The sequence below is a fragment of the Macrobrachium rosenbergii genome, chromosome 8 (assembly GCF_040412425.1).
Source record: "Macrobrachium rosenbergii isolate ZJJX-2024 chromosome 8, ASM4041242v1, whole genome shotgun sequence".
NCBI lineage: Eukaryota > Metazoa > Arthropoda > Malacostraca > Decapoda > Palaemonidae > Macrobrachium > Macrobrachium rosenbergii.
The window spans coordinates 26,882,096-26,902,208 of NC_089748.1; the positions used below are offsets into that span (position 1 = coordinate 26,882,096).

The window sequence follows — 20,113 nt, forward strand, 5'->3', positions numbered from 1 at the left end:
ATCTACCCACGGTCCACCGTGCATCTACCTAAAACTTACATCGGTGAGTGAACAGATGTATTGAAACAGACTATAGGTTATCAAGCCCTTTTATGTATGATGTTACTTTAAAGACCTTTAAAGCACACAGTAATATATATGAAAATCATACTTAAAAATCCAGAATGCGATTAAGTTTTCCAGTAGAAATTTACCAAAGTTCAAAAAAGTAGCCTACACTATCATGGGGATGTTAGAACACATCCTTGTCATTTCACTCGGTTTGTATCTTCCCCACACTAAAACCTCACTTTGCTTTATGGTCCCCCATAATTGTAGGATATCAGGGGTTCAGTATCTTTAAACTTAAGAGCCACTGAAATGAATGTCAAACGCTGAAATCACATACTGTACGGGTACAAATTCATATCAGCTGAAATAATACAAAGAACAAAAGCATGCGCTGTATGCACGAAAGGAATCTCGACAGCTAACGGAACCCAGTTTTTTAAAACGTGAATATTAAACTTATACTCAACTGGTGAAAATTAAAACAAAGTACCAATAAGGCTTCAGCATTTGTCACGTTCCAAATGCTCTAGCCATCCTGACACAACAGGGTTCTTATCCCGGGGGGTTTTAATAATCAGTTTACTTTACTGGACACAGAAACCAAACCTTTATAACGTCTTATATTAATTTCCTAAGTTATCATCCTATTTCCCTAAAGGTTAACCTTCATACGAGTCCCACGGAAATGTTGCCTTGAATGAATGCTTAAGAAGTTTAAAATGACTCGGGAGCAAAATTGTCTTCCCTTAACAACGGCCACGTTGCTGAAAAGGTGGTTAATAAAATTAAATCAGATTTTCATTCTTCCCCATCATGAGAGGTCAGAACAAACATTCAAGGAAATAAAAAATACACAAAAATTGTATTACATGCTAAAAAGTAAATAATTTTTTGAGGTGCACCAGGATTTTAAGGATATTAGCCTACATGCTAAAAAGTAAATAATTTTTTTAAGATGCACCAGGATTTTAAAATCCTTATAATTAACCGTGTCTACAAAAATAAAAACATGGGACCCAAACATGGAAGGAAATGCTACAAGAAAAGAAATATATATTTTTTATTTCTTGTTTGGGGCCCACGCTTTTATTTTTATAGACATAATTAACTGTAAGAAAATCCTGGTGTCTCAAAAAAGGATTTTTTACTTTTTAGTGCATTTTAATAAAAGCATGTTTTAATTTTTTTATTTTATACTTTTTAGTTTTGACAGAAACTTGCCCATTTATGATCGTAGTTGACGAAACTGATATCTGTTTACGAGGGAGGGGGAGGGTAGGGGGAACGTGGAGTGGGAAGGGGGGAATGGAGGAAAGAGGGAAGGGGAGGGGGAGTAAGGGAGGGGGGGGAGTAAGGTGAGGGGAAGGGGAAATGGCAGGGAAGTGGAAGGGGAAGGGCAGGGGGAAAGGGGATGGAAGAGGAGGGATGGGGAAGGGAGGGGAGGGAAGGGGAGGGGAGTGAAGATGTAAGGTTAGGGGGGCTGGGGAAGGAATGGAGGAGGGAGGGGAGGAAAATGGGAAGGATGGAGGGGAAAGAGGAGGGAGGGGTGGAGGAGGAAAGGGTAGGGGAGGAGTAAAAGGGTATGGAAGGGAGGGGAGGGAAGGAGAGGGGAGGTAGAAGGTGGCAGGGGAGGGGGGAAGGTGGCAGGGAGGGGGGAGACACAGCTAAATTAACACTTGAGTGTGTGCTGGGGAGGGGGAAGGGAGGATGGAAGGGGGAAGGGTTATATAGAAGACAGATTCTACAGAGTCAAAGAAGCTGTGAAAAATCCAAAGGGTTTCATACAAATCCTGAGATACTGTGGTAGGTCACTGTAGGGTTACTAGAGGTCACTGCTGACCTACTGATCATGTAAGGTTGTATTGTCACCAGGGTTGAGTAACCATGCAAAATCTCAAGTCCATCAGATGAAGGGAACAAGCTGAAAATAGAGTTCCAAGATTTGACCCAAACAGTGACAGGCAGACAGACAGATGCAAAAGTCAAGTTAAATAAAGCATGTAAAAATCAAATGCTGAATTGCACCAAAGAAATTAGTGAAACCTTCAGAAAGACAATGAATGTGTTCAGCTACTCAAATATCCACGTGTCTCCGACACAATGTATCGGACCAACCATGTAACTAGACTTTAGCATACCTGTGACAGCCACAGGTAAACTATGGATCCCATAAAGAGCTGACAACCAGTTATGACTGACCCTTGCAAAAAGATTATATATATATATATATATATATATATATATATATATATATATATATATATATATATATATATATATATATATATATATATATATATATATATATATATAATAGGTAGATCTAAGCCGGCTGTCCGCGGTGAGCTAGGCTATGGCAGTTGACGTTTTTCTATAGAACTTTACCTGCTGTACAAGAATTTAAAGTAATATTTTGGCAGTCAAATGTAATTAAGTTGTAAATTACCTTAGAACTGTAGCCAACGGTAAAGGGGACCCATTGGGAATCAGGGTTTTTGGTGGGGTAAAACCCTTTCGAGAATAGCAAACAGTAAGGGGGACCTGTTGGGAATTTGGGGTTTTGGGTTGGGTAAATAACTTGGGAAAAGGTTTTGTTTGTACCTTATTGTTGTATTTTCTGTTATATACATCATTTGGAACACGAAAAACAAGCATAAAAGGAAGGGTGAATAAATGGATACCAGGAGCCGTTCCAAAGGCACTTTTCATTCATTACTAGTACAGTGAACCCCCCCCGCGAATAACTTAGAACTGCCCATTTTGATAGCTTAAACCAAGAATAACCCTGTAAAAATGCTTATACCTGAGTATTTTAATAGTTTTGTCACAAAAAGTGCATTTAATCATGAAAATTATATGAAAATACAGTAATTAGTGAATGTTTCTCAGTGAAAAATACCGCGAATGGGCAAATTTTCCGCTAATGATGACTAGATATGTTCCAGAGAGAAACCCACGAATGCGTGAGTCCGCGAACCATGAGAACGCGAATACGGGGGGTTTACTGTACTGCTGATTCTAAGCCTTAACATGCATGCGCTAGTTTCGGTTCACCAATCAGCAGCTGCCAGTTTTCTGCCCTTAGCGAAAGCTGCTATTTTACTTGCTGAACAAGAATATTACCTCTTGCCAGAACATACGAGTTTGCCAGGTACCTTACAAAGTGCAAATAACGTGCGTAGCACCGTTCTGCCACAGCCACCTATAGAGGCCACCAAAGTTGAAAGCGGAAATGGTAATGTTTTGTTTCCCGTTTACGAAAGCTTCGAACAGTGTGCAGTGGAACTAGACTATGGCAATTGATGTTTTTCTATGTTATTTTACTTGCTTTACAAGAGTTTAAGGTAATATTTTGCCGGTCGGCTGCTGCTAAACTGTAATTTGCCCTTGAGCTGTGTGCAACCCACTGGTACAGATGTGTAGTTTTCAAGGGTCAATTACATTTTAGGTACAGCCGACCGCCGAAATATTATTTTATAAATTCATGTTCAGCAGGTAAAATAACATAGGAAAATGCCAGTTGCCATAGGCTGGCTCATCACGGACAGCTGGCTTTGAATTACCGTGTAATATATATACTGTACAGTATAAAATATATATATATTACATATATATATATATATATATATATATATATATATATATATATATATATATATATATATATATATATATATATATATATATATATATATATATATATATATATATATATATATATATATATATATATATATATATATATATATATATATATATATACATATGGTATTTCTAATATATATATATATATATATATTTATATAGAAATGGCAGTTTCTTATAGTATTTGGATGCTTATTAACAATTTAACGTTAATTTTTGGCGGTCGGCTGTAATTAACCTGTAATTAACCCCTGAAGTCCATCCAACAAGAGGTTTCCATACGCGATCTTCACAAGACAGAGCACGGGTACGTCTGTTTCGAACGGTTCATACCCCGTGGGGCAAGTGCAGTACCTTGGGAACTGGTTTTTTCTACACTTTTAGGGCTTCTGACACTGGCGGTGCATTTGTTTATCCATTTGTTTGTTGTCGGCCATATGGAATGTCCCTTCGCCGTGTTTAGTACTGGCCCGGGGGTGGGGGTTACCCATACGTTAACAAGTTATTGCACTTGCCGGACGAGATATGAACCGTTCGAAACAGAGGTAACCGTGCTCTGTCTTGTGAAGATCGCGTATGGAAACCCCTTGTTGGATGGACTTCAGGGGTTAATTACAGCCGACCGACAAAAATTAACGTTAAATTGTTAATAAGCATCCAAAATACTATGAGAGACTGCCATTTATATATAAATACCCGCCGTATATATAACTTAGTTGTACTATATATATATATATATATATATATATATATATATATATATATATATATATATATATATATATATATATATATATATATATATATATATATATATATATTTATAATACACACACATATATATATGTGTGCATTTATATTATAAATATGTATGTATGTATGTATGTATGTATGTATGTATGTATGTATGTATGTATGTATGTATATATATACTGTATTAAATTTATATTAATTATATGTATATTATATAATGTATATATATTACATACATACAGTATATTACATGCTAATTCTAAGCCAGCTGTCCGTGGTTTCGAGCCAGCCCCGTAGGGCAAGTGCATGGCAACTGACATTTTATTTTACCTGCTGAACATGAGTTTATGTTTAATATTTGTTTGTTGTCGCCTGTAACTAGAATGTAATTGACCTGTATATATATATATATATATATATATATATATTATATATATATATATATATATAATATTATATATATATAACCGTGCTCAGACCTTCCGCCATGTTTAACACCAGCTCCTCGGGATGAAGGTAAAAACTTATAAAAACGATAAATTTCTCGTTATCTCGGTAGACTTCTCAGATTATATAACGTGTACTACATTATATGCACCATTTTCTTTATTAGGCCAATAATACATCCAAAATACTTTGGCCAAAATTATATAAGTATATATATAGTTAGGCCTGGGCTTTTACGTTAACAGAGTCTAGCTAGTCTTTAAGGAACTGAACCTGTCTACATGACACTGAAAAATATTCCACTTCGGGAGCAAATAATCCATGTCTCTCTCTCTCTCTGTAAACTCACCCATTATTGACAATTATTTTAATTCAAATCAATTAATTCATAATGGCAAAACTAATTCATGTTTTTCTAGGGCTTGACACAATTGTTGGTTGCAATGAACAGCTATCGTCCATGCGACAACCAGATTTTCACCATCTGCCTTATAAAAATAGATGTTTATTCGATGAAAACCCGATGATGGGTTAATTATTCACTGTGATTATGCAAAGCTAAACTCTGCTTACCTCTCCGGACGCCATGCCACAGGAATGATGACTTCGTAGCACAGATTATAGTGTTTGTCGCGTCTCCACAACATGCAACAGAACTGCTAAACCGATAGTTGGTTTCACTTGTTGTAGCAGGTATTGAGGCTTCAATGTACTTAATTTGAACGCCCGAAGATACTTTTACGAAAATGTTTACATACCACAGAAGACCCACTGCAATGTTCATCAAGTTCAAACCACGGCTGCTATACGGAAAATGTATAAATACACTCGTTACTTGAATAGTCTTTTTGAATCAACTAATCCTAGTCGAACTCGACAATTTTGGTTTGCCGAGACTAAAATGAGCCGTGTGATAACTGTTACTATATCCGAGTAATGAAGTAGTTCCAAACTCCCTGTCGTATTATTAACGGTTTCGACGAGTATTTTTATTTAATTCTGTGCTTATATCCTTATATCTAAAGTTTTTTTTTTTATATCGCTATTTTCCGACAGTTTTTTATGTAATATTGATAAATATTTCTTGTATTCTTCCGCTTGGTAAGGTCCGGTAGTAGTGTCGTCTCCGCAGTGAATGGTGCTTCTTAAAACCTACTGTATAGTCAAGGGCAATATATCTCCATATACTTCAGCAAGACTCATCAAAACCTACAGCAATGAAACACTAGTGTCTTAATTATCATATGGTGAAACTTTGGCAACTGCTGATGATCCATTGTTCCTTACGTGACTTGGCATTTCCAATCCATCCACTACCTCACCTGCGCGAAGGATCTCAGTGGCTTTCGAAGGTAATGTCATTCAATGCGTTTTTGTAAAAAAATTTACAGTGTCTCGTTTATTTATTTAGAAACTCCAGGCTAACGTTTTGCCAAATGAACTACTAAGGGAGGGTTTGACATGTTGTTACAGTCCATTTCGTTTCATCTGTCCTCCGATGGGTGAAGGTATGGCGCATGCGCATGTGTAGGAGTGTAGCTCGTGACTGGCTGACAGTCAACGTTTCCGATATCGTTGGATTATTTTGATAAAAGTAAAACTATTTCTTCAGTAGCATATCAGAGTGTCTGTATATATACAAAGACCCTCATATCGCAAACAAACCATAAACATGGCGATTAGCATCGATAGTATAACAATATAAGTACGCGAACGACGATCATTATACAGTCTACTCAGATCGAACACAAACGGACGGTGGGCTTTCATATCACATTGGTATAGGTCGGCGTGTTTACTCCCACAAACTGTTTTGATCACAAGCTTCTCTTATCATTCAAACTTTATTCTATATACAGTTTCATTGCATGAATATGAAAATAACTTTATTATGATACCAAAGTTATATCGACATCCGTAAACTGGAAAAATAACTTTATTGATGCAAACCTGTTAGTCAGATACTTAATTTTTCTGTCCTTCTTTTAAGCACACTTTCATTTCATATCAGTCAAAATTGCTTTCTCAATGTAACATTTATTCATTTTATCTGAGCGTTATTCCAATGCCTAACGTTAAAAAAAAATAAGCTTTTATGCCGAACTTGTCATCAACCCACAATGGATGAAGGGAAGTCATTGAGATTTCAACTTTTGCTCGAAAAGTTGTTTGGGAAAATACTCTTGAAATTGCCCTATCACTGATCTGTCATAATGATTTGAATGTGATTCATATATATATATATATATATATATATATATATATATATATATATATATATATATATATATATATATATGTTACCGAAGAAATGTTTTAGTTGATAATAAGCCACGTCCCGTGTGAAGTATACTGAAAAGAAAGCCGCATTACCATTGCCATGCATAAACTGAAATTTCCCGCCCTCCAATCAGTGTTGAGGTGGTTGATCTTTTCACCTTCTACAAACAGCTTCATGGACAACTTTATTTCATGCTTGTCGAATATCACCCTACTCTTGTAATTTACATGAAAGATATTAAAATACATTTGAGGGCTCCGTGACAACTGTGTTGTCGTGTTTTGGAACCATCAGATCGTGTATTTGAAAAGACGGTTTAATGTCACAATAATATACATCTTATATATAATGGTGAATATCTGTATTTAAGTCTGAACTTTGTGCTCTATAGAGATCCGAACCGCCCGACCGATCTAGACAAAATTTGGCACATGGCCATCATTTAACCCAACTTCGATAATAGGGAAGGTTTCAAACCCGTGGCCCCTTCCCCTTCCCCTTCCCCTTCCCCCTTTCCCCTTCCCCCTTTCCCCTTTCCCCTTCCCTCTGCAACATATGTGGTAACCGCATGACAATGTATATAAAATTTGGCACATGGCCATCGTTTGACCCAACTTAGATAATAGGGTAGGTTTCAAATCCTTAACCCCCTTCCCTTTCCCATCCCCCTTCCCCTTTCCCCTTCCACATCCCCCTCCCCTTCCCCCTTCCTTTTGTAACTTATGTGATAACCGCTTGACCGAACTAGATAAAATTTGCCACATAGCCATCATTTGACCCAAAATATATAATAGGGTAGGTTTCAAAACTGAACTCCTTCCCCTTCCCCTTGTAACTTTTGTGGTAATCGCTTGACCGATCTAGACAAAATTTGGCACAGCCATCATTTGACCCAGCTTAGATAAAGGGTAGGTTTCAAACCCTTTCCCCTTTCCCTTCCCCCATCCCCCTTCCCTTCGTAATTTATGTTGTAACCGCTTGATCGATCTAGACAAAATTTGGTACGTGGTCATCATTTGACCCAACTCAGATAATACGGTAGGTTACAAACCCATACCCCCTTCCTCTTTCCCTTCCTCCATCCCCCTTACCTTTCCCTTTGTAACTTATTTGGTAACCGCTTGACGATCTAGAAAAAATTTGGCACATGGCCATCATTTGACCCAACTTAGACAATAGGGTAGGTTTAAAACCTGTACCCCCTTCCCTTTCCCCAATAACCCTTCCCTTTATAACTTATGTGGTAAACACTTGACCGATCTAGACAGATTTTGGCATGTGGCCATCATTTGATCCAACATAGGTAATAGGGTGGGTTTCAAACCCATACCCCCTTCTCCTTTCCCTTCCTCCATCCCCATTCTCCCTTCCCTTTGTAACTTATGTGGTAACCGCTTGACCGATCCAGAAAAAATTTCCCATGTGGCCATCATTTGACCCAGCTTGATAATGGGATAGGTTTCAAACCTGTGCCTCCTTCCCCTTCACCTTCCCCTTCCTTTTGTAATGTAAGTGGTAAACACTTGATCGATCTAGGCAAAATTTGGCACATGGCCATCATTTGACCAAACTTAGATAATAGGATAAGTTTCAAACGAGTACCCCCTTCTCCTTCCTCTTCCCCATCCTCCTTCCCTTTGTAACTTATGTGGTAAACGCTTGACCAATCTAGACAAAATTTTGCACGTGGCCATCATTTGGTCCAACTTAGATAATAGGGTAGGTTTCAAATCCGTACCCCCTTTCCCTTCCCCATCCCCTTCCCCTTCCCCTTCCCCTTCTTTTTGCAACTTATGTGGTAAATAAACTCTTTGGGTTTGTCATACCTCATTTCATGTACTCAATACCACAGAAATATATTATTGAAAATGCTTTTCTTTCCTGTGATTAATAATTTTGTATCAAGGTTTGTGATTAGGTTTAGTGTGGGTGTGCTTAGGTTTAGTGGGGGTGTGTGTTTAGGTTTAGTGGGGGTGTTTCAAAGTGTGGGTGTGCTTAGGTTTAGTATGGGTTTGCTTTGGTTTAGTGGGGGTGTGTGTTTAGGTTTAGTGTGGGTGTGCTTAGGTTTAGTGTGGGTGTGCTTAGGTTTAGTGGGTGTGTGTGTTTAGGTTTATGTTTACATAGCCATTAAGAAGACTCCACTGCAACTTCCCCCATCAAGTTCAAACCCTTTATAACTTACGTGGTAAACGCTTGACGATCTAGACAAATTTTGGCATGCGGCCATCATTTGATCCAACTGAGGTAATAGGGTGGGTTTCAAACCCATACCCCCTTCTCCTTTCCCTTCCCCCATACCCATTCCCCCTACCTTTTGTAACTTATGTGGTAACCGCTTGACCGATCTAGACAAAATTTCGCTTGTGGCCATCATTTGACCCAACTTAATAATGGGATAGGTTTCAAACCTGTTCCTCCTTCCCCTTCCCCTTCCCTCTTCCTTTTATAACGTAAGTGGTAAACACTTGATTGATCTAGACAAAATTTGGCACATGGTCATCATTTGATCAAACTTAGATAATAGGATAAGTTTCAAAACCTGTACTCCTTCCCTTCCTCTTAATTATCCCCCTTCCCTTTGTAACTTATGTGGTAAACGCTGATGATCTAGACAAAATTTTGCACGTGACTTGGCATTTGAATCCAACCAGGTAATAGTGTAGGCGAGGTTTCAAATCCGTACTCCCTTCCTCTTCGCCCATCCTCTTTCCTTCTTTGCAACTTTTGTGGTAAATAAACTCTTCGGGTTTATCATGCCTCATTTCATGCTAACGTTTACCACATAAATATATTGAGGAAAATGCTTTTGTTTCAGTCCATTAATAATTTTGTATCAAGGTTTGTGATTAGGTTTAGTGGGGTGTGTGTTTAGGTTTAGTGGGGACAGTGTTTCCAATCGGGAGTGTTTTGGTTTAAGTAAAACTATTTCTTCAGACAGTCACCACAGTAATACCTGGATAAAAGGGTCATCAAACAAACCATAAACTGGATAATCGGACAGTATAACAATAATACCTGGATAAAAGGGACAGTCATTGCAGTCTACTCAGATCGATAAAACGGACAGTGAGCACAGTAATACCTTGGTAAAGGTCAGTCAGTGCAGTAATACCATAAACTGTTTTGAGCACAGTAAGCTTCCTGGATAAAACTTTAGTCATATGCAGCATTGCATGAATAAAAATAACAGTATTATGATAAAAGTTATATCGACATCCGTAATACCTGGATAAATAACTTTATTGACAGCCAGTGCAGTAATACCTACTTAATAAAAGGGACAGTGAGCACAGTTTCATTTTCATATCATAAAATTGATAGTCAGCAAGTAACACCTGGATAATATCTGATGCGTTATTCACAATGATAACAGGATAAAAAATTAGCACAGTCATACCTGGATAAAGGGACAGTCAATGAGTTTCAACCTGGATAAAAGTTACAGTGAGAAAATACCTGGATAAAAGGGACTGTGAGCACAGTAATACCTGGATAAAGGGACAGTCAGTACAGTAATACCTGGATAAAAAGGGACAGTGAGCACAGTAATACCTGGATAAAGGGACAGTCAGCACAGTAATACCTGGATAAAAGGGACAGTCAGTGCAGTAATACCTGGATAAAAGGGACAGTGAGCACAGTAATACCTGGGTAAAAGGGACAGTCAGTGCAGTAATACCGGGATAAAAGGGACAGTGAGCACAGTAATACCTGGATAAAAGGGATAGTCAGCACAGTAATACCTGGATAAAAGGGACAGTCAGTGTAGTAATACCGGGATAAAAGGGACAGTGAGCACAGTAATACCTGGATAAAAGGGATAGTCAGCACAGTAACACCTGGATAATAGGGATGGTCAGCACAGTAATAACAGGATAAAAGGGACAGTTAGCACAGTAATACCTGGATAAAAGGGACAGTGAGCACAGTAATACCTGGATAAAAGGGACAGTGAGCACAGTAATATCTGGATAAAAGGGACAGTCAGCACAGCAGTACCTGGATAAAAGGGATAATCAGCACAGTAACACCTGGATAAAAGGGATAGTCAGCACAGTAATACCTGGATAAAAGGGGCAGTCAGCACAGTAATACCAGGGGGACATTCATCACAGTAATGTTTGGATAAAAAAGACAGTCACCGTAGTAAAACCTGGATAAAATGGACAGTCACCACACAGTTATACCTGGATAAATGGGACAGTTAGGACAGTAATTCTTGGATAAAAGGGACATACAGTACAGTAATACCTGGATGATGGCACAGTCACCACAGTAATACCACATGGATAAATGGGACAGCCAGCACAGTAATACCTGGATAAATGGGACAGCCATTACAGTAATAACTGGATAAATGGGACAGTCACCACAGTAATATTTGAGTAAAAGGGACAGACAGCACAGTAATACATGGATGAAATGAACAGACAGAACAGTAATCTTTGGATAAATGGGACAGTCACCTCTGTAGTATGTGGGGTACCATCGTCACAGTAATGTCTGGATAAAATGGACAGTCACCACAGTAATACCTGGAGAGAAGGGACAGTCAGTACAGTAATACCTGGATAAAAGGGACAGGAAGTACAGCAATACCTGGATAAATGGGACATTCACTACAGTAATACCTGGATAAAAGGGACAGTCACCACAGTAATGTCTGAATAGAAGAGACAGTCAGTATCTTAATACCTGGATAAATGGGACATTCACCACAGTAATACCTGGATAAAAGGGACTGTCACCACAGTAATGTCTGAATAGAAGAGACAGTCAGCATCTTAATACCTGGATAAATTGGACATTCACCACAGTAATACCTGGATAAAAGGGACAGTCAGCATAGTAATACCTGGATGAATGGGAAAGACAGGAGAGTAATATCTGGATAAAAGGGACAGTCACCACAGTAATATCTGGATAAATGGGACAGTCATTACAGAAATAATACCTGGACAAAAGGGGCAGTACAATAATACCTGGATAAATGGGACAGTCAGTAAATTCATACCTGGATAAAAGGGACAGTCACCCCAGTAATTCCTGGATAAAAGGGACAGTCAGTACAAGGAGGTGCAGGAAAATCTTTCTGAGTTTTTCTTTCCTTGAGAGTTTTTGTAAAGGTTTGTGATTGGTCAGCAAATATATATATACTTGTTTATTATATTTAATATATTTATTTATATATGTTTAAATATATGTTCTAGGTTTATATGGATATATTAGGTTTATATATATTTGCTTTGGTTATATATGTGTGTTTATATATACTGGGTGTATATATATATATGCTTATATATATATATATATATATTTATTGGGGGTGTGTATATATTTATATATATATATATATATATATATAAGGGCATATATATATATATATATATATATATATATATTCCCTATATATATATATAAACCAGAAAGCTACAAACGTCCTTTAATATCCAATCATTTGATCAATTGAGGAAATAATATATTTTCAATATGTTACCCCCTTCTCCTTTTTCCCTGATAATAATTCCCCGTCCCTTGGGATCGAACCAGCGACGGACGAGGAATCAGGACAACAGTGACACACTAACCATCATTTGACCACAAGAGAATGGGATAAGTTTCATAACATCTCCCATCATCTCACCCCTTCCTCAGGTGTTTTGCGTAAGTTGGAAACACTTGATATCTACCCAAAATCTGCCATGTTGACAAACTTAGATAATAGTAAGTTTCAAACCTGTAGCCTTCCCTTCCTTATCACATCACCGTGATTCATATACAATCAGAAAGGTAAAACGTCCTTAATATCCAAAACTTTACCTCGGAAATAATATATTTTCATATATGTAATACCGAAGGGGAATTTTTAGCTGATAATAAGTCCCCGTCCTCTTCCCCATCCTCTTTCAGCTTTGAACGAGGAATCAAACTCTTCAGTGACATCATGCTAATTTCAGTCGGCCACAAGATAAATATATTGTGAATAACATCTCCCATCATCTAATAATTTTGAACTCAGGTGTTTTGATTAGGTTTGGTGGGGATGTCCACCCACCTTAGTGCCATGTTGACCGTGTGGGGAGTGTTTAGGTTTAGTAGCCATAAATGACTATTTATCACATCACCTGGATTCATATACAATCAGAAAGCTACAAACGTCCTGGAATATCCACATTCACTAATACCTGGATAATAATATCATTTTCAGTATACCGTTACCGAAGGACAGTGAGCAAGTTTTAGCCTGATAATAAGTCCGTGCAGTCCCGGGATCGAACCAGCGACGGACGAGTAATCACCTGGATAAAAGGGACACAGTGCAGTAACCGGGATAAAAGGCCACAGTGAGAGTAAAGTGGATAACATCTCCCATCATCTCACCCGTAAACTCAGGGATTTGGGACAGTGAGACGAGTAATCCACCCACCTCAGTGCAGTAATGACCGTGATAAAGGGACAGTTTGTCGCACGTAATATGGATTAAAGACAGTTATCACATCACCGGATTCAATGGGATCAGAAAGCTACAAACGTCCTGGATAATATCCAATTCACTCTACCTGGAAATAATATATTTTCCAGTGTAATACCGGGATAAAAGGAAGGGGAATTTTTAGCATAATAAGTCCCTGGATAAAGGGATCGAACCAGCGACACGAGGAATCAGGGATGGTGACACAGTGAACCAGGATCGGCCACAAGAGAGGTATAAGTGGATAACATCTCCCATCATCTCACCCGTCGAACTCAGGTGTTTTGGGACAGGAGACGATATCCACCCACCTGGATAAAAGGGACATGTTGACCGTGTAGTGCAGTCAGTGATCGGGACAGTGAGCACAGTAATATGGATAAATCACATCACCAGTGATTCATATACAATACAACAGAAAGTCAGTACAAACGTCCTTTAATATCCAGTCACAGTCTACCTGGAAATAATATATTTTCACAGTAATATGGATAAAAGGGAAGTCAGCAATTTTTAGCTGATAATAAGGACCGTCAGTCCCGTGTAATCGAACCAGGAAAAACGGGAATCAGCACAGTAATACCTGGATAAGAGGGATAAGTGAATAACATCTCCCATCATCTGGATAACTCAGGTGTTTTAGCACAGTAATAACAGGATAAAATGGACAGTCCACAGTACCTCTGGATAAAGGGACAGTGAGTGCAGTAATGGATAAAAGGGACAGTCATATTATGACTATAATCATGGATCACCGTGATTCATATAATATCTGGAAAAAGGGACAAACGTCCAGTAATATCCAATAAAGGGACAGAAAGCACAGTAATACCTGGATGAATGGACAGTCATCACAGTAATATCTGATAAAAGTAAGTCCACAGTAATACATGGATCGAACCAGTCACGGACGAGGAATCAGATAAAAGAGACAGTCACCACAGTAATACCTGGATAACCACAGTAATACCTGGATAAAAGGAACAGTCACAAGTAATACCTGGATAAGTGAATAACATCTCCCATCATCTCACCTGGATACTCAGGTGTTAATCAGCACAGTAACACCTGGATAAAAGGCCATAGTTGACCGTGTAATGGATAAACAGTCAGCCATAATACTGACATTCACCACATCACCGTGTTTCATAAAAATCAGAAAGTCAAACGTCCTAAAACCTGGATAAAATGGACCTCACCAATAGTAATACCTGGATAAATGGGACAGAAGGACAGTTTTTGGATAAATGGGACATAAGTCCAGTAATCCCTGGATGATCGAACCAGTCACCACAGTAATCAGGATAAATGGGACAGCCAGCACAGTAACCTGGATAAATGGGACACAATTACAGTAATAACTGGATAAATGGGACCCATCATCTCACCCGTCGAACTCAGGTGTTTTGTAATTGGATGAAATGAACCACCCACCAGTAATCTTGATAAATGGGACAGTCACCTCTTGTCGCACGTACCATCATATGACTATTTATCAAATCACCGTCACCACAGTATACAATCAGAAAGCTACAAACGTCCAGTAATATCTGGATAAACTCTACCTCGGAAATAATATATTTTCAATACCTGGATAAATGGGAATTTTTAGCAGATAATAAGTCCGTCGTCCCGTGACATCGAACCAGCGACGGACGAGGAATCAGAAGAGACAGTCAGCATCTTAATACCTGGATAAATGGGACATTCACAAGAGTAATACCTGGGTGAAAAGGGACATCTCCACATCATCTCTGAATAGAAGAACTCAGGTGTTTTAATACTTGGATAAATTCCACCTCACCTCTGCCATGTTGACCTGGATAAAAGGGACAGTCAGCATAGTAATACCTGGATGAATGGGAAAGACAGGAGACCGTAATTGGATAAATACAATCACCACAGTAATATCTGGATAAAACGGGACAGTCATTAATATCCAATTCCTGGACAAAGGGGCAAATAAATAATATTGGATAAATGGGACAGTCAAGGGGAATTTTTACCTGATAAAAAGTCAGTCACCCCAGTGGGATCGGATAAAAGCGACAGACAGTAATCAGGTGCAGGAAAATCTAACCAGTTCTTGAGAGTTTTCCACAAGAGAGGTATAAGCAAATAATATCTCCCATCATCTCACCCGTCGAACTCAGGTGTTTTATATATATATATATATATATATACCTATATATATGATTGTATATATGAATCACGGTGATGTGATAAATAGTATATATATATATATATATATATATATATATATATATATTATATGTAAATGAATTTTATCCCTTTTAAACTCGATTTTTTTATTCACATACATTAAGCAACAAAAATATTAATTTTCAATTTGCTATACTTCAGTAATAACTTAAACTTAAAGGGAATTAAAATTGATAAGTGCTTCGTCATGACACGATAGACAGGCCTTTATATATTTATGAAATAATAATAATGTTTATAATTTTGTCCATAAAAACATAATACTGATGTCCTTGTTCTGGAGACCAATGGAAAATTGTTGCCGAGATAGTCCAGCAATTATGGAATTAATTCAGTGTACAGAAGCCATAGGCCATGCTTCATAACTGCAATCGAACATTTAGTACTGTTTTGTAGTTTTGATGGCAAATGCTAAGGTAAAATATGATTTAATTATGTAGTGCAAAGGTAAATGGTACAGTATCGAACTTGCTGTATTTTGAAAGACTGAGCTCGGTACAGAGAGACAAAGGATAAGAGTGCACATCCCTGAAGCAAGTGCGCTATGAGAAATTTTACTTCTGCCTAGGTAATAAATAACTAGAGGATATCACAGACTCGTCTCATTGTAGAAAACGCCTTTATACTATAAGCAGTCACGTGTTGAATAGTTTTGAGTACTGTCACTCTCTGTACAATACATCGTAAATGGCTCTGGTATGATGCCATTTTCATAGTCATTTACGGTAGAAAATTACAACCAAAAGTGTAGAAGATGAAGTCAGTGTAAAAGATGCCAGTTTTAGCAGATGAGAGGAGGAAGTTGGAGTTTGGAAAGTGTACACGTGGTTCCGAATCTGCCAACTACCTATAGTTAGTTACCTTAAATTTAAAAACCAATATTTAATGACCGATTGTTTCTAAAATTTTAGCATATCAAAAAACAAAGCTAACCAACGGTTAATAGACTTAGAGCACAACTAAAATATGTTATGACCCTATACCAAGTGAGATAGGGTCATCATCTCTTACTGAATCTGTTTTAAGAACAGCGTCTTGTCATTTTACACCCCTAAGATTCTCCGGCAGCAACGGCCGGCACCTGGGTCAGCTCATTCTTTCTCTCCCGTCGACTCCTCTCACTGAATCTATCCTCAAACCAAGGCATAGTGGAATTAAACACCGAGATACAAAACTAGACTTTATTTGCAAATTTAACGAAAGTAGTTCAGCAAAAGCTACGGTCATGAAATGGAGTGACTCACACCCCCTAAAAGTGGAAATCATAACTAGAGGAAATTCAGATTCACAATCAATCGAATTAATGATGCTAGACCAACCAATACTAGTGGCTAACACCTTGGTCACCAAACAAAATAAAAAGGTCATAATTATTCCAGACCAAAACAAAGGTCACAGAGTCTGTTAAAAGAGTACTACTTCCAAAATATTCTCCCTTACAGGACGAACCCAGAATTCCTGTTAAAAGAAACATATATATTAAAACCTAGAATGGTGTATAAAGGAAAGACATTTAAAACAGAAAAATGCATTATGGAGAACAGAACGGGAAAATGCATAATGAAGAAACGACTTTCACTGCGACACAAACTGGGTATTTCCACATAATGTCTGGAAAAAGATGTGTTGATGAGCTATCTTACTCACTTCCTATGGCCGCAAATAACCGATCTCACAGTGGCTGTTCTTATCCATTAACACTGCACAATGAGCTGATCACACCCAGCCACAAATCGAAGTCCATAGCTATTGCCTGTTCCTCTCATAATATACTATTAGAGAGTGCACACATATACGCACTCAATAACTCCTCCCCGGAAGCGTGACGACATCACTTCAATGTTCGAAGGATCACAAGCTTCCATCAATCTGTCACATGATGAGAAGGCACAAATGAATGCGTCAGATACCCGCTGTATCTAACTATGGAAACCTTCAATGTCAACATAAATGCACCTGCACCGGATATACCTTTCACAGGCCAGCACATAGTTCATCACAAGACTTAATAAATATATCACTGTAAAATCTTGATAGTCTCAAGCGAACAGCAGCAATTGCTCAATGAACTTTTATCTTGATCTGTTGTTATCGATGATAAAGCATTAGCATAATCAGTTCGTGCGAAGTTATACCCACTAAACAACATACCCAGCTTGACCACTCGATGAGAATTGTGTGATTATAATAAAAATTAATAGATGTCCAGAGTATCTTAGACCGTTATACAACAGCTAAAGGCCTGGCTCTTGTGGGATTTTATCTTTGCAAAACTTTTCCATTCTCCATTTGTCAAGCAAATATTCCAACATGAAGCTTCATATGAGACACATTTACACTACAGACTTTTGCTGTGAAGGTTTTCGCTCAAGTGATTTAGCATCACAGTGCTGTAAATCTTTCCCACCTTTCTTCACCTAATAATCAAACGTTACTTTAGATAATTTCTCAGGACATTTTCTGATGTCATAAACAAAATAGCAAAGTTTAAGCCGTTCTTTTTCCCTATAACAGGTCCTGCTTCAGGTTGTTTCGTATAGATAATTTCTAAAAGCGTGATTGCTATTTGTTTTAAGTTGAAATTTGTTTTATGGAGTCCAATCGAGAGAGAGAGAGAGAGAGAGAGAGAGAGAGAGAGAGAGAGAGAGAGAGAGAGAGAGAGAGAGAATATTTGATTTCGAATTATGTTTAAAATGGAAGGAAGAAGAAAGACTTATTTCACTTGTCTACCTTTTTACCTTCGTCTTAATTTGCTCGTTTTTGCTTGGGAATGACAAAAAATTTTAAAATCCAAGAGGGCCATATCTCCCCTCATGAATAGAAAAAGGTATTGGCTTTCGTGATCATAAAGACATTCGAAAGTCAAGAACTGTGTGAATGAAAAGTTTTCCTACTGGCACTTGCCCGAACTCCACTCCTCTCTCTCTCTCTCTCTCTCTCTCTCTCTCTCTCTCTCTCTCTCTCTCTCTCTCTCTCTCACACACACACACACAATTGCTGCATCACTTTAAAGGAGAAATTTTGCGTCTCGATCACATTCTGATGAAGGTTCAGACTGCCATTTAGTAGATGGGAGCGCATATGAAGCAGCCTAATTGAGAGAATCGTTCGAAAGTTAATTATGAGATGATTTCTGAGTGAAATGGTTAGCTTAGATTAGGAATCGTACAAGGGGCGGGCGTTAATTTGGGACGCTTAATGCCTGTTGATTTTGTTTTTTTGATGGGTTAAGCGAGATGTGCGGTTGGCAGCCGTAAAAGGATATCAGTGATTACTATAGTACTGAAGTTTGTTCCATGCTTGGACTGATCACACGTACACAGGGGCAGCGCGCGCAGGGTTTGCGGAGATCAAGTGATGGTCGGTGCTTTCTCTCACTAACACTTATGAATAGTTTCAAATTCTTGATTATTTTCAGTTTGGCATATTAAAATTTTATTCATGTTGTCTTTCTCTTTAGGACATATCGCAATTATCAAAACAGTTCAGCTTTAAAATGACGCTGATATAGTATCGTGGCAGGAAAACTAATTTTATAGTTTGAGCAGAAAACCATAAGATGTTTAATTCACAATAGCTGGCATGAATATCAATAAGCTGGTTATATAAAGTTTAAAAAAAAAGTTGTAAAATACTCAATATACTTCACTATTAAAAAGAGGGAATTAATATCTTACTAGTAGGCCTTTGAAAATTGTATTTATCACAATGAAAGGGCAATTTATCATAATTATTCATGTATGGAAAAAATTTATACATCCTAATATTTTAGTTTTAGTGAATACCATTTCAGTTTATTTTTATTTTATTTTTTTTTAGATAATGTGATAAATTATATCTATTTCGCTTATAAAATAACAAAAATTAGCTTCTTAGCATGAAAATTAACTTTACACAGATCACTAAAAAAGAACTAAGAGCAAATACGGCAAGGAAAATTTTTGCTCTACGGTTGCCGTGTTAAACACTCAAAGGAAATATCAATACAAAATGCGATTTCAGTAGTAGGATTACTTTTATTTTTTCATTGAACATCAAATATATAAAACAAATTTCGTATTGATATGTAAGATAATATCAAGCAAGAAAGAAGACTATTTTCTTAGTGGCACAAAGTGCATTAATGTTTTTCATCATCTTTTCAATGATGAGATAATGCGTTCTCCCTCGTCATGAAAGACATCTTTTCAAGCTTTATATTAATGATGTTCGCTCCGGGAGGTTGGAAAGACTGAAAAGAA

At 37.7% G+C, this 20,113-nt stretch overlaps 1 long non-coding RNA gene across 1 annotated transcript in view; it reads right to left on the minus strand.

Annotated features, from left to right (window-relative positions):
- Positions 1–5,726, minus strand: part of LOC136841235 (uncharacterized) — a 36,873-nt gene extending 31,147 nt beyond the window's left edge. The window contains exon 1 of the long non-coding RNA XR_010853843.1: positions 5,470–5,726. This is a non-coding gene — a long non-coding RNA (uncharacterized lncRNA). The remainder of the gene's footprint in view (positions 1–5,469) is intronic.
- Positions 5,727–20,113: the final 14,387 nt, after the last annotated feature.